At 40.1% G+C, this 16,945-nt stretch overlaps 1 protein-coding gene across 4 annotated transcripts in view; it reads right to left on the reverse strand.

Moving 5' to 3' along the window:
• Nucleotides 1-16,945, reverse strand: part of EMB140 (EMBRYO DEFECTIVE 140) — a 342,658-nt gene that overhangs the window by 145,329 nt on the left and 180,384 nt on the right. The window lies entirely within an intron of this gene.

Genomic DNA, 16,945 nt, shown 5'->3' on the forward strand with positions numbered 1-16,945 from the left:
AAAAAAATCAACCATATTATCATAACCATATGCTTTAGTATTAGGAGTTACGTTGTAAAGTTACATGTAATAAAGAGAATTGAGTTATTTAAGTCATATGTCATAATTAATTAAGTGATAGGTAATAAATCACTATAGTGGTTCTATAGGAATTTCATAAGGGACACTGTTTCCCTTGTATATAACAACATTCACCATATTGAAGTAAGAATAAAGTATATAGCTTTCTCATTATATTGCACCTTGCATTTATTATCTTTGTGCTTCTGTGTTTTTTTAAAATGGTATCAAAGCAACAGCTAAAGGATGACCAAGAAGAGAGCAGGTGAAGGCCTGTGGACTACATTAATTAGAGGCAAACCAGGGAACTACTCACACACAATTCAACCGCTGGAAAAGGAATAAAGAAAATCTAATTAAATTGTACAGGTTAATAATCTTACTTGAAAGTTAACTCATGCCTATAGGTGATGTTTAAAAGATATTAGTATGTATAAATTCCTATAGTTTATGACTTATAAAATATAAAAGTGTTTTCATGTCAGAGAGAAATATTCTTTGTGGTTTACATGCAATTGTATAGCGAGTCAATAGAAAGGGTTCTTGATGTGCGATTGAGGCAAGAGTAAACAAAGAAGAAAAGAAAAACCACATGAGACAGTTGGGAGAACCCATCTGATAGGGGGGGCTGTAGAATCAGTCCACCACCTAAAATGCGCTCGATGTTGTGATGACAAAAGAAAGGTAGCATAGAAAAGAGAAAACACAAATAAGTCACAAATAAGCAAGGAGCATAGTCCGCTAATGGACAAAAATCGAACATGTTGTCTATGCAAAACCATTGGAGAAGGGCACGATGCACATAGTGATTGCGCAGAAGTGAAGGCATGAGTGCCATAGCAAAACAATGTGCTTGCAAAGGAGTGAACCCAAGTCATAGGTGTGATATGAATGGAGCCGCAAGAGCAAGGGATGACCAAAATGTTGCAGTATGCATACAATGAGAACGGAAATAGGAGAAGGAGACATGGATATGCCAACCACAACAAAAGAACGGAAATTGAAGATACTAGAGCCACAGATGGGCAGACCACAACCTATAACAAAGGCTTCCACATTAGGGCGCAATTTTAAGGCTGCATAGATATTAGGGCATATTCATATCCAACAAAAATAATAGCCCACTGAATGGGAAACAAGCATTACATTTGAGCAAACGAAGGCATGCGACAAAGAATTGGGTAAAAGTGCACATGATACAAGTGTAAACTATCTTGTGGCATGATCCTAAGACAATTAGAAACAATAAGTAAAACTCCATTTCCTAAAATTTTCAAAATAGAAAATTTAGAGCAGTGTTTACTTGTGTGACATCCCCCCTATTCTATCTACCCTTGATATTTTTAGCAGTGATGGCCACATCAACGTGGAGAGAGAGAGCCACGACTGGCCAAATCCCTAATTCATAATTTGTTAAAATTGGCAACTAGGGCCAAACTCTATGTGGGTCATCTTATTTATGGCAGCTGATATTTTTCTTGGATCCCTCTCATCGAGAGGTGTAGGATTGATCTAAAGATCATCCGATTCCGATAAGTATTCATGGAGTTATGAATTTATTTGTGTTATAAGATAATTCGTCAAGGTCGGCCAGCAACTAAATAACACCCACATGTGCTCAACTTTTTAGTATAAAAGGAGATGACTCGAGAGTCATTTCACACACACTTCTATCTTGATTTCTCTCCACTTGTCTGGGGTTTTAGTGGAAGTGAAATCTAGAAGTTAAGAAGCCCTAGCACTAGCCTAGGCCGCAGAAATTAAGGGCTGATTTGAGTGTGATGTGTGGGCCATAAAGCTACAGCAAGGCTGTGTGGTAGGCCGCAGGCCATGCCATCACAGCAAGGGATAGCATGGAGACTAAGGGTTGCCAAGGTGAGGGTTGTGGCAGCAACCTGAAGTGCCCTAACCAGTCTATATCACAACAGCAGCAATAGCAAAGGAAGATGGAACAACAAGGTCACATGGTGCTGTAAACACAAATGGGACAGCAAGCAATCATAGGAGCCGCAGTCACTAACAGTGGGACAGCAGTGCTAGGAATGTGACAGCAAGGTGACCCATGAAGTTTGAATGCATGATAGTGCAGCAAGATGCATGGGTAGCATGATAGCAATGATGGCACGGTACAACATTGTTACAATGACAGCGTGATAGCGGCAATGTTACAATGATGGCATGGTACAGAAATATAACAATGGGTCAATAGCAAAGGCATGCTTACAATGAAACAACAATATGGTAAGCAAGGTGCAGTAAGCACATGGTGGCAAGCATGGTGCAGCAAGCACATGGAACAGTATGGCAAACATGGTGCAGCAATGGCACATGATGATACATGATGCAGTACAACGATGGGTACAGTCATGATTGATGAAGCATGATGAGATGCAGCGTAGTAATGATGGGTGCAGCATGGTGCAGCATAGTGAGGTGCATCATGATGATGAGGAGCAACACAATGATAGGTGCAGCATGGTGATGGAGTAACCTGGAAGAATCAGTTGAAGTAGCATGTCTTCAACTGAGTTCAGCTACCTCATGTATCATCTACTTAGAGATAATCTATGCTCTTATTTAAATAAGTCAAAATGTTGACTTCTGTTGTAAATGTACTCTCTCTCTCTCTCTCTCTCTCTCTCTCTCTCTTTGCTGAACTATTGAAGAACATATAAGAAGAATTGATCAATGGTTTCCCCACATTGGGGTTTGTCCCTGGCTAGCGCCACATCTTGTGTCCTCTTGTCTTGGCTTGTCTTCTACGATCTATGATTATGTTCTATCTGCAATTTACTTTAATGTTGGTGTGATTGCTAATCTGGAAAAGATATTGAACTAACTGTGAAAATTGAAATAAATTGCTCCAAGCATAGAACATATCTAAAATTACATGGTATCAGAGCTGAGGTGAAGACAAAGCCCAAGCAAGAGTGAAAGAGCAATCACCGAAGACAGTTGGGAAAGGACAAAAGGCTCAATGGATTCCTCATCCCTCTTCAAATTCACCAAGGGTGAAGTCGAAGCAGAGAATATTATCAGAATGGTGCAGCGGAAGTTTCTGATGGCCTACAGATCACTTCAATGGGAAGTCCAGATCTAAGGGTAGAAGGAAAGGCAGATGCCTTGCTTGTAATAAGTTCAACCATTATGCGAAGGAGTGTCTGAGGTAGGGACACATCACTTGATGATGATAACAATCATTCCAGGGACATCTTCAATGATCGGAGGAATGACAGGTAATGCAGGAAACGACCGACTCTTCAAAGAAAGCAAGGAACCCCAGGTGTGAAGAATCAAATGTTGTTTCTGATAAGATAAAGAAGCGTTATCTTGTATTGGCCCTCTCCTTCAGATTCTGTGAGAATCTGGCTTATTAATTGTAGTGCATCAAGGCACTTCATCGAATAGAAGGGTGATCTCTCTAATTTAATAGAGATGGAAACAATCATGGGATCATAGTTGGAGTCAATGCCACCTATCCCAGAAAGGGTGTAGGGAATGTTACCCCTCAATTGAATGAGGGTAACTCGATTCATTTACAGAATCTCTTTTATGTACCTAATAGCAAGAAGAACCTGGTGTCTATTTCGGCAATGGAAGTCAAAGGTTACAGGGTGGCATTCATTGATGGAAAGGTACGTGTTTGAAAATAGAATTTCAAAGATGCCTTTATCTTTAAGTTCAGGGTTGGAAATTTGTATCAAGTTGCAGGATGATCCACTGGGGACCATGTCCATTGACACATACCACTGGAGGTTTGTGAGTCAGATGGTGACAGGGATGCCTGAATTCAAAAAGAGCATGAAAGTACATGTCTGAGATGTACCGAAGGGAAATCTTACAAGGGGACCATTCCCCTCATGTAGCAAGTCCACAAGTTTGGAACAACCTAAGGGGTTTGAGATTCATGATCGGGAATCTCATGTGTGCTGGTGGAAAAATCCCTCTATGGCTTGAAGCATAACACCCCGGGCCTAGTATGAGAGGATTGATAGTTGTCTGATGAAGCTGAGATTCACTAGGAGTGAAACCGATCCAAACCATTACTCGAAGGTTGTGGATGATAGACCTCTCATACCGACACCTTCTAAGGACGACCTATTTCTAACAGGTGCGGACCCTCTCATTTGGAGAAGTAAGAGGGAGTTGGATTCCGGATTTGGAATGGTAAACTGCAAGCCCATGACTACCTCGACGGATATTAACTTTCAGAATTTATGTGGTAGTAATGTCGGACCAGATTTGGGAAATGCCTCTGAGTTTCATAAACTCATTTGCATTGATGTTCTTGGTGAACTTCCATCCGGATATATGTTTTGCAGTTAGCATGTTGGGCTCATATTTGGTTGAGCTTCACTGGATTGGTGCCAAGAATCAGTTGAGATATCTTTAGCGTACAATCTCACATGGATTTAGATACACTGTCAAAAATGTGAAGCTGCATGATTATTCTGATGTTGATTAGGCAAGCAGTGTGAAGGATTACATGAGCACTTCTAAGTGTTGGTTCTCTTCGGTTCTACGCGATATTCTGGATGAGCAGGAAGCTGAACACAGTTGCTTTGAGCACCGCTGAAACCGAATACATAGCTACAAGTATGATCTCTTGTGAAGCTGCCTGGTTGTGGGAGCTCTTTAGTGAGCTGTTTGTACACATGATGGATACCACCGTGATCCTCTGTGTCAACCAGGGGGGATTCTATTATTGAGGAATCTCGTATTCTATGATTGCTCCAGCAGATAGACATCAGATACTACCTTATCAGGGATATGGTACGTCGATGAGCGAGGAGGCTCTATCACATTGAGACTAATGTATAGGTCGCAGACATTCTGTCAAAGCCCTGGGGAAAGGTCAAATTTGTGACTTTCCCGAACGACTTGGGGTCGTTGAGAGACCCTCTTATGAAGGTCCTCCATGTTGCATGCACTAAGCTCTGGGAGCTCCGGAGGGCTTGGGGTACTTACTGGAACAACAAGCGACCATAGGGCAACTCACCCTCCCCTAATGGTGCGTTGTGTATAGGGTAAATGGTTTAGCCTTCCTCTGTGATGAGTAGGATGCCTCGACGGGATGAGTGGTGGCATCCTACCCATGTAGTCTGGGACTCATGGGAAATACCTCACATCTGGCCAATGAGCAGGGAAATGGGGTTAGGGACCATAGTAGTACTATTGATGGACGCATCGTCGTATCTACCGTACTCCCTATGCTAGGATGACCTCCATTGATCTGGGATCAGTATGAGTGGTTTGAGACACTCTCTTTTGATATTTATCTGGGATCAATTGGAATTGACTTCGGGTTAGTAAGAGTGATATGACTCACTCTCTTGGAACTGATCTAGGATCAGTAAGAGTGATATGACACACTCTCTTCATATGGAACTGACTTCGGGTCAGTAGAGAATGGTATGAGACATTCTCGATCAATTCTTCTTCTTCATGGTTCAGCAAGAGCAGAGCAGTGTAGGGCACTAATGACAGAGATAGTATAGTCTGGCAAATGGATCAACAGATGGAGTTCTCCCTAGTTGAGAGGGAGTGTTAAAATTGGCAACTAGGTCCAAACTCCATGTGAGTCATCTTATTTATGGCAGCTAATATTTTTCTTGGATCCCTCTCATCGAGAGGTGTAGGATTGATCTAAAGATCATCCGATTCCGATAAGTATTCATGGAGTTATGAATTTATTTGTGTTATAAGACAATTCGTCAAGGTCGGCCAGCAACTAAATAATACCCACATGTGCTCAACGTTTTAGTATAAAAGGAGATGACTTGAGAGTTATTTCACACACACTTCTATCTTGATTTCTCTCCACTTGTCTTGGGTTTTAGTGGAAAATAAATCTAGAAGTTAAGAAGCCCTAGCACCAGCCTAGGCCGCAGAAATTAAGGGCTGATTTGAGTGTGATGTGTGGGCCATAAAGCTACAGCAAGGTTGTGTGGTAGGTCGTAGGCCACACCATCACAGCAAGGGATAGCATGGAGACTAAGGGTTGCCTAGGTGAGGGTCGTGACATCAACCTGAAGTGCTTTAGCCAGTGTTTATCACAACAGCAACAATAGCAAAGGAAGATGGGATAGCAAGGTCACATGGTGCTGCAAACACAAATGGGACAGCAAGCAATCATAGGAGGAGCAGTCACTAACAGTGTGATAGTAGTGTTAGGAATGTGATAGCAAGGTGACCCATGAAGCTTGAATGCATGATAGTGCAACAAGATGCATGGGCAGCATGATAGCAATGATGGCATGGTACAACAATGTTACAATGACAGCGTGATAGCGGCAATGTTACAATGATGGCATGGTACAGAAATATAACAATGGGTCAATAGCAAAGGCATGCTTACAATGAAACAACGGTATGGTAAGCAAGGTGCAATAAGCACATGGTGGCAAGCATGGTGCAACAAGCACATGGGACAGTATGGTAAACATGGTGCAGCAATGGCACATGATGGTACATGATGCAATGCAACGATGGGTACAGTCATGATTGATGAAGCATGATGAGATGCAGCATAGTGATGATGGGTGCAGCATGGTGCAGCACAGTGAGGTGCAGCATGATGATGAGGAGCAACACAATGATAGGTGCAGCATGGTGATGGAGTAACTTGGAAGAATCAGTTGAAGCAGCATGTCTTCAACTGAGTTCAGCTACCTCATGTATTATCTACTTAGAGATGATCTATGCTCTTATTTAGATAAGTCAAAGTGTTGACTTTTGTTGTAAATGTACTCTCTCTCTCTCTCCTGAACTATTGAAGAACATATAAGAAGAATTGATCAAGGGTTCCCCACATTGGGGTTTGTCCCTGGCTAGCGCCACATCTTGTGTCCTCTTGTCTTGGCTTGTCTTTTGCGATCTATGATTATGTTCTATTTGCAATTTAATTTAATGTTGATGTGATTGCTGATGTGATTGCTAATCTGGAAAAGATGTTGAGCTAACTGTGAAAATTGAAATAAATTGCTCTAAGGATAGAACATACCTAAAATTAACATGATTACTATTAATTATTTACAAATTCATTTAATTAACGCAACTAAAGGCTAGACTGCCTTACAACTCCTTAGTCTGAGGGAGAAATTATCGAGTTTTGTTTGTTAACTTGAAAAGGTGCACCCTTATCCACTAAGTCAAATGCCTAACCCTCTGTAGCTGGGAAAAGTCAATGCCAATTCTAACTAAGTTATTAATTAATGCAGCTAGGCAGACTCGTTTGAGTGGGCAGAGCCGCCAATGGCTGGGAAAAGAAAAGTCAGCTCAGTTGGGTGGTGCCCACTCTAATTTTTTGTTTTTCTCTCTTCAAAATCTAAAAGAATAAAGCATCCCTACAAAGGTACCATGACGTTGCCCCACTTGGCCACAATTAGAGGTGGTGAGGTCGTGGAGTAGAGTGATATAAATCCATATCACCTCCCGCTAAGAAAGGTGTGTGTCTTTCCCCCACCTTGGTTAACCATTCAGTGCTTTAGCTAGGACAACATTCACACTTCTTCAATGTAACTCACAACTGGATGGTTTTCTTATTTGGTTTCATTATCAAAGCACTGTCAAACCCTTGGTACACTCACACCACCCTTCACTCACCCGTGTTGATTCCATCTAGAAATACTCGCTTCAGTCTTTCTCTCTCTGGCACTAGCTGTCTTCTGTGTACACTGGGACCATTAGCCTAGAAGACAGAGATTAAATTCAACATGCCTAAGAGTGTTGATCTAGCTCGGGAGTGATCAGTTACAAGAGTGTTCACAATGCAGTTGGTCTACATTTGGGAGAGTGGAAGACCCTCCTTCAGTTTCCCATTAAATCATCAAATAAGTAACATGTTCCATGTTCTTTTGGTTTGATAAATACTGAGTGTTATTTACTATAATAACTAGTGTATTTTTGTATCTATGAATTATACCTGAATGTTTAATTCTTTAAATTATTTGTGGTGGATCTCTGGTTTAGGCATCTGTGAATATTTGACTATATACCTATTCGAATGTGTTTATGGTTGTATGCATTTTGGTTTTTACACTACACATGATTATTTCACGGGATAGCCTCCATCATAATAAACAAGGATTAAATTATGTGTGGAAATAATGTTGTAAATGGTATTATACATGTATATTACATCCCTGGGCTAGACGGCCAATATTTTATCTATAGGCTCTGGACAACCCATAAATCACATCTGGTTGATGAAATAACCGAATACTCCATACTATAAAATCATTAACTTTTAGGTGGAACAGCCTGGATAACCTCAATTTCTCTCATTATCTAATGAATAGGAATTATGTAATTTGTGAGGATTAGCATGTCTCGTGCTTTAATTAAACTAATTAGTTGGGAAATATGGATATATATAGAGTGTGAAAAACAGTTGGACAACACCCTCATTTTTGGCCTTCACATTGTTGTTTGTGTAATGACTCATCACTAATATTGAAACCACAAGAATATTAGCACGCATATGAGGCATGCATATGATAGCTATATATGCATGTATCGCATTCACTGCACTAATATACATAACTGACTAATATTGAAAAATGTCTAAGTCTAGGGTAACAAATTGATTATTGAAGTAAATACCTAACTCACTAGAATATAGTAAATATCTCGAGTGGGGGTACCTAGTGTGTACCACCATCATAATATATATAATTCTATTATATAAAATAAAAGATAAATGCAATGTATTGCACAAATGCAAAGGAATATATATATATATATATAGGAAATATCTCGAGTGAGGGGACTTAATGTGTACCACCGTCATAATATATATAATTCTATTATATAAAATAAAAGATGTATTACACAAATGCAAAGGATATATATATATATATATATATATGATTCTAACTAAAGAACTATCATATTTGTACTATACCAAAATAAAAGGGAATATAACATATATTATAAGAAAAAACAACAAAGGAATTATATAAAAATTATGTTCAAACTAAAATCACGATACTATAAAGTAAGGCAATCCAAACAAATGGAAATACAAGTGATGTAATACAAATAAATACATATAACTCATAAAGTATTCATGAAGTTTGGGTGTCAAGAGAAGGCGATGACCACCACTGTTAATTCCCGAAGGTGCCTAATGGAAGGTGGTGGAGAGACGAGACGCTGAAGGAACCTTGGTGATGTAAGGAGATGATTTTCCGAGTCTTGGGGGGGAAGAAAAAAAAGAGGTTAGACAGAGAAGTAATAGCCAAAGGGACAAAGTGAATCTGTGGAGAGAAATTTGATATTTGAGTAATTGTTCTTGGGGTTTTGGGCACAAGGGCAAGAAATCCTCAAATACGAAGTCTTCTGATATGGGGAACGAACAGCTTGATCCCCAAATAGGCTAGGAAGAAAAGTCAGTTTGGTAGCAGAAGCGGGAGCAACAATAGACCAAAAACTCCTTCAAACAGATAACCAAGTATTCTTCTACATCCCAATTATTTGAATGTATGAGTAAATTGAAAATATGGGTATCTTTTACGGAATGTTCGGATTTATTTTTTTTAAATTTAGGGCACACGTTTTGGATTCTGTTTAATTTGTTAAAATGGGTTTCACAGTTTTCACGAATACACTCATGCCATAATGAGTTGGGTGTTTCGTACATTACTGAAATGATAAATCCTTATATAATATACGTCTTATGAAGGTTACATGAGACTGTCCCCTTTTCCATTCTCACTATTCTCTTGGGTGAATATAATTAACCATTCATGCAGTGGTAAGATGGAATTGATCGTGCATTCAGTTACTTTGCATAGACGTTATTATGTCAGTTTCAAGCCTTTTCTAACTTGTGGTATCACTTTGTATAAATAAATAGAGTTGTTATTTGTGTTTAATCATGCTAATTTGGTTAGGACAGTGCCCTCCTCAGACCTCAATCATGTCGCCTATCTATCTTTCCCACGCATTTGTGTACCTTCAAGTTTGGTTCCTCATAAACTGCATATATATACATGTATGTGAGCATTCGGTGAAAGTATATTTTGGGTCGTGCCACTTATCATTTAACTTTACCTGGCCATCCATTACTACCCACCGAATCTTGCACTATTGAATTATAAAAATGTTGGAGGTCATGGTGTGCCCAACCCTCAAAGTTCAAGGCATTGCACTCAATCGTCATCATTGAATATTTATGTTGTTTTATTTGTGAAGAGACTACCGCATGTCTACTAATGCACAGAATGCGGAATTATCAAAAGTTGGTTGATACATAGTTAAATTGATCAGACCGCTTATGTATGTTATGGTGTCTGCACAAGGTATATATATATATATATATATATATATATATATATCAGATCTTGTATGTACACCTCAGAAGTGCACAGTGTGCACGCCTCGATAATTCCACTAAACGGTGAAGGGGTTACATGATGTATATATAATGGGGTGGATTAAACGTTAAGTTGTATTTAGTTATTTATACAACCCATTTAAGGTAATCCACTTTAATCCACATGAAAGTTTATATAAGGTAATCCATGTTAATACACTTTAAATATTATATTTTTTTTTCACAGAGAAAAAACGGAACTACTTTCATTATAGTATAAAAGTAGTTACATGGTAATCAATAAATATAGCAAACAAAAGCTTCAAATGACCCAACATATTCACTCATGAGAGGATCAAGGGATCAGTGCAAAAAACTGGATCTCAGGAGACATAGTTCACCAAAAAGAGCATATACTCCAGATATCCCAAAGTCAAAATATCCTTATGACAAAAAGGCCCAAAAAACAAAAATGCCATAAAAAAGACAAGGCATTGTGATCCCAATAATCAGTGATGAAACCATAAGCACTAACAAGAATCAAACCTGAGAGAGTCAAAACCAACCAAGCTTAAACAAAGAAGGCTCCAGAATAGACAGAGCCATTGTTTGAAGTACTGTAATGGATGACCCCAGGCAATGAAGACAGACCCCTCTTAGAAAGATAATACGCCATGCCATTTTTCTCTCTGTAGATATGGCTGAAAGAAATGTGTAGAAAGGAGGATTTCAATTACTAAATTTGTTTTAGCCAATGGTGTAAGGATGACACACCAATGACTTCCTCCCCTATATCCATTCAATAACAAAGCGGAAGTCACCAACAATGTGAATAGCATCAAGAGCAAGGTTGTACATAAATCCACACCCTTCACATTACCGTGTTACAGCTTGTATATATAAAGTGACCCCTTGTTTGCAATTCAAGGGGATTCCCCTTAATGTGTTATCACCTGAATGCATACACGTAAATTTATAGGATCTTGTATGTACGCCTCAGGAGTGCACACCTCGGGAGTGTGCAATGTGTAATTCGCAGTGCGCATCATTATATACAATAGGTCAGCAGCCACCAAAGCAATGCTTTTCGTCCTCCTTCACTGATTGAGAACTAATTCTAAGGGATTCAATTCAATAAAGACTGATTGTTGGAAACCATCTCTTCCCAGTCGGCCTAGGTAAGGTAGGACCTAAAGGCTAACCCTCTCTTTCTAACTATATATATATATATATATATATATATATATATATATATATATATATATATGTATATGTATATGTTGAAATTTCTAAGTCTAACCCGTTAGAAATTTTATCTGTATTCTTCTAGTTTATTTCTCCTACTTGTTAATTACCAACAAGTTATTTAAACATATAAACATCGAAATAAACACAATATAGTCTCAACCATCTACAGATCAACAGCTGAAAGAAATAGCAAACACACAAGTGACACCATTATTTTTGGACAACTCGTCCCCGGAAAAACCCAATGCGGGAAAACCGGTGCAGCAATTCTGAGGGTTTATTATTATGCAGTATATCCTTGAGTACAACTAGGTACCAAACTGGCTCACTCGACAGAGAAAAACAACTAGCAGTAATACCTCTCTATTCAGAAGCAGGTATTCAAAAAACCTGCCCCACGAAACACTCTCCAGGAACACTGAAGCACTGCGTCAGCCCTCTGAGGCACTGCGTAGCCTCTGGGACCCTTTGTGTCATTCTTGCTGCCTTCTGCGTGGATGACGTAGGCCCTCTGGCCTTTGTGTTGTTTCTGTTGGGCTCTGTGTGGCCTGCTCTGGCTTCTGCGTCTGCCACTCTGCCTCTGCGCTAATCTCTCGGCACTATCTCTGTCTCTCTGTCCAGTACTCACTGCCCCTCACTGCTAATCACTTATTAGACTTTACTTGGCAAACCCCGCTCTAGTAAATCGAATGATTGATCACACTGGTGTGTTCTCCAACTAACCCTCAAGCCTCCTCTTATATTTTTCCTGTTGGTCCTTCAACGGCCGAGATTACATCTCTAATCGAGATATTAAAATAATTAATATTTTTAATGGAGTTCCTAAGTCTATACTTGGGAAAAATAAAATATTAATGGGTATTAATATAAAAATGGGTTAGAAGGTTCCAAAGGACATGGATCAAGCTAAATCTAATCTTAGCCATTGATTAGAGATTGTAATCTCTAATCAATGGCTAAGATTAGATTTAGCTTGATCCATGTCCTTTGGAACCTTCTAACCCATTTTTATATTAATACCCATTACAATCTCTAATCAATGGCTAAGATTAGATTTAGCTTGATCCATGTCCTTTGGAACCTTCTAACCCATTTTTATATTAATACCCATTAATATTTTATTTTTCCTAAGTATAGACTTAGGAACTCCATTAAAAATATTAATTATTTTAATATCTCCCAAACTGGTTAGAATCTGCCCAAGCCATTTCTGGGTCTTGGAGATCTCATGTGTTTTAGCCTCTCCACTAATTTTCATGGCTAGAGCACATCCAATGCTACCCCAAATCAACACTCCCTCTTAGCCAGGACTGTGCTCTAGTAATACTCCACATTGAGTATCACCCAGATTATACGGCACCGGTACCTATGCTGATGCTAGGCCTCCCTGCCCAACATTCTCTGCATTGTTGCATACTGCACTGCTGCCCATGGCTCTGCCTCTGCCACTACCACTACTGCATTCGTACGGCAGCTTCCTCTACATTCATGCTACTGCTGGTCCTTTCTCCTAACACTGCAACTCAGTCACTAAGAAGTAAGTAACTGATCCACCCAACTACTAACATCCATGTCAGGCCAGAAATACTCCTGATGTTGAAGCTCTCTCTGTCGCTATCAAGTGCTCCCTCTACTGCCTCTACGTTGCTACAACAACTCCCTGCATCTCGCATCGCTGCAAACCTCTTTGTGCCATCCTGCACCGTTGCAACCCTCTTTGTACCTCTCGCACTGCTGTAGCCTGCTTGCCTTCCGCTGCCCGTGGATTCCTGCATTGTAGCACTCTCCGCCACTTCAACTGCATCTGTCTCTACCGACATCCGCCAGTCCTGCTACTCTCTCTTCAGAGCTCCCATAGCAAGGTATAATCCAAGAGGTTGGGTACCTCATGGATCCTGCCCCTCATTGCCTGTAGTCCTCCTGACTACAGCTCGATGTCTCCCCACCTCTTCTGTAGAGGTACATGAGCACTCATGGCACAATCGTCATCCTCCTCTACCTCCTTTTCCGCATTTGCTGGTGCTACCTTGGAGTCAGACACCTCTCCCTTGTTCTTCTTCCTCAGACACTGATTCGCATAATGACCCAGTTCCCCATAGTTGAAGCACCTAACCTTGGAGAGGTCCTTTTTCTTCCTCTTCTCCTGCTTTCCCGCAAATGGTAGAGCTTCATCCTCTTCCTCTTCCTTCTTGATCTGGACTCCTTTGTTGCTACTTCCCATCTTGGACTGTCGTTTAATCTCTTCTTGGCGAAGAACGGTCAACAATTCTTCCCAATCTGGAAGATTTGCCCTGCCCAGTATACTCTGGACAAATGTCTCCCACTCCTCGGAGACTGCGTTTAGAGCGGTCCTCACCAACATCTCCTGATCCAACGTGGCCCTTATGGAAGTCAGTTGGTCCTGGATCTCCTTCAACCGACCAAGGAAGTGATCTATCTGCTCTCCCTTCTACATTTGGTATGACCACAACTAATTCTCAAGTAACATCTTCCTCTGCATGGAAATATGATGGTACAATGTCTTCAAGGCATCCCACATTTCCTTTGTCGTCTCCTTCTCGGCAATATGTTGGACCACATGATCCTTGACCCCATCAAGGGGCCTTGATGCGATGTCTATCTAGAATGGACAGGATCCTGGCCTTCCAGACCACAAAGTTGGACGCCCCGTCTAGCCTGTCCTGATCCCTCAGCCCATTCATGGCCATCTCTCTGCTCTTCTTGTTAACTCCTCCGAGTCTCTCTACTTCCCTCCGGAAGTTCTCTGTTCGACTCCTCTTGAGTCTCTCTACTTCCCGCTTGGAAGTTCTCTGCTAACTCCCTCTAAGTTACGATTTCCCTTCTGGAAATCCTCCTACCAATTGTCAAGTCGTACCTCTCCGATCTTCTGTGCACCTGCAACTTTGATTCGAATTCCTTGGCTAGAAATCCGCCTCTGTAGCAACTCCCTCTACCTTGGTTTTTCCCTGTTAGATATTGTTCTACCCACAGTACCCCGCTAGCTTCACTCCCACAAACTGCCCACAACTTCCTATGCCCCAGCAACTGAAGGACTGAGCCTCTAGGCTCTACGCAATCCCGACACTGGCAAAAATGCTCCCTCAGCCAACTGCGTCAACCCTCTTGGTCTCTACGTGGCTCTGCGTGAGCCTTTTTCTGCCCTCCTCAGCCTCTGCGTTGGCCTCTTTCTAGCCCAGACTGATGACGCAGTTCCTCTACGTCAACCCTTCTTCTGTCGCTTTCTGCAAGGATCAACTTATGTCACTCAGGACAGGGGATTCTGCTACAAATGCTCTGCTTCTGCTGATGCCTTCAGCTCTCCTATGATCTATAACCACACTTTGCTACCATGTTGAAATTTCTAAGTCTAACCCGTTAGAAATTTTATCTATATTCTTCTGGTTTATTTCTCCTACTTGTTAAATACCAACAAGTTATTTAAACATATAAACATCGAAAGAAACACAATACAGTCTCAACCATCTACAGATCAACAGCGGAAAGAAATAGCAAACACACAAGTGACACCGTTATTTTTGGACAACTCATCCTCGGAAAAACCTAATGCGGGAAATCCGATTCAGCAATTCTGAGGGTTTATTATTATGCAATATATCCTTGAGTACAACTGGGTGCCAAACTGGCTCACCCAACAAAGAAAAACAACCGACAGTAATACCTCTCTATTCGGAAGCAGGTATTCAGAAAACCTGCCCCACGAAACCCTCTCCAGCAACACTGAAGCACTGCATCAGCCCTCCTGGCCTCTACGTCAACCTCAAAACCCTTTGCATCAGCCCTCTGAGGCACTACGCAACCTCTGGGATCCTCTGCGTCACTCATGTTGCCTTCTGCATGGATGACGCAGGCCCTCTGGCCTCTGTGATATCTCTATTGGGATCTGCATGGCCTGCTCTGGCTTATGTGTCTGCCTCTCTGTCTAGTACTCATTGCCCCTCGCTATTGATCATTGATTCGACTTTACTTAGCAAAACCCGCTCTAGTAAATCGAATGACTGATCACTCTGATGTGTTCTCCAACTGACCCTCAAGCCTCTTCTTATACTTTTCCTGTTGGTCCTTCAACGACCGAAATTACATCTCTAATCAACGGCTAAGATTAGATTTGGCTTGATCCATGTCTTTTGGAACCTTCTAACCCAGTTTTATATTAATACCAATTAATATTTTATTTTTCCTAAGTTTAGACTTAGGAACTCCATTAAAAATATTAATTATTTTAATATCTCCCAAACTGGTTAGAATCTGCCCAGACCATTTCTGGGTCTTGGAGATCTCATGTGCTTTAGCCTTTCCACCAATTTTCATGGCTAGAGGACATCTGATGCTACCCCAAATCAACAATATATGCATGTGCACATACTTCGCTTTCATTTTAATATGATTCATTGTTTGTTAAGCCATCGAGTGACATGCGTGGTAGGCGATATATGTGCGTGTGGGGATGTTTATATGTCCCAACCAGAAGGTATTGCCCCAAAAGAGATTCCACATCGGGAATTATTCAGTTTACTCTCTCATCTTTATCTAAATCCCATTGCTGGTGGGGGGCAAAAAAAAATCAGGAAAATTTACTTGGGTTTACGAGGATTTAGAATCAACAATTTATCCATAATTTGTTGTCAATTTGATTCTTTCTTTTTATTATTCTTTTTATTCACTATTTCTTTTCCTTATTTATCCTCAGCCATGATAATGTAGAGTATAAGGTTTAGTCAACTATCTTGCCATTAGGTAAAAAAAAATTGGACCAAGCAAAAACCTATTTGGGAGAAGCTAATCCAATTCAAAGTTATTGATGTTTATCCTGGTCAATCATAAAAGATCTCAATTTATTGTGATCAAACTTCCTTTCTATCCATCTAAAAGTCTTTCTCAAATTATATGTATATATATAATATAATTGTTTAGATATATATGCATTTGTTTGGTTATATATATATGTGTGTGTGTGTGGCAATTTAATCTCCATAGCATGTTCATTTATGTGTTTTTATGTGTGCATTTATTTATTAATAAAAGTATTGAATTATATATGTTGATTTCGACATTTAGCATTTATTTATGAATATAAGTATGGAATTATATATGCTAATTTATGAATTATAATTGGTTATATGCATGCGTTGAATGATATATGTTCGGTTATAAGTTTGCAATCATGTGTGTGTGTGTGTGCACTTGATGAGTCTATATAGTGGGACTGTTGAACCACAAAATAACCAACCTTGGAAGGGGAAGCCATGTTTTATATATATATAGACATACACAACAGGTTTTGTCACATGTAAGTAATAA

This window comes from Pinus tabuliformis, chromosome 1_2 (assembly GCF_031772625.1).
Source record: "Pinus tabuliformis cultivar Carrire ecotype Pingquan chromosome 1_2, CPIR1, whole genome shotgun sequence".
Lineage (NCBI taxonomy): Eukaryota > Viridiplantae > Streptophyta > Pinopsida > Pinales > Pinaceae > Pinus > Pinus tabuliformis.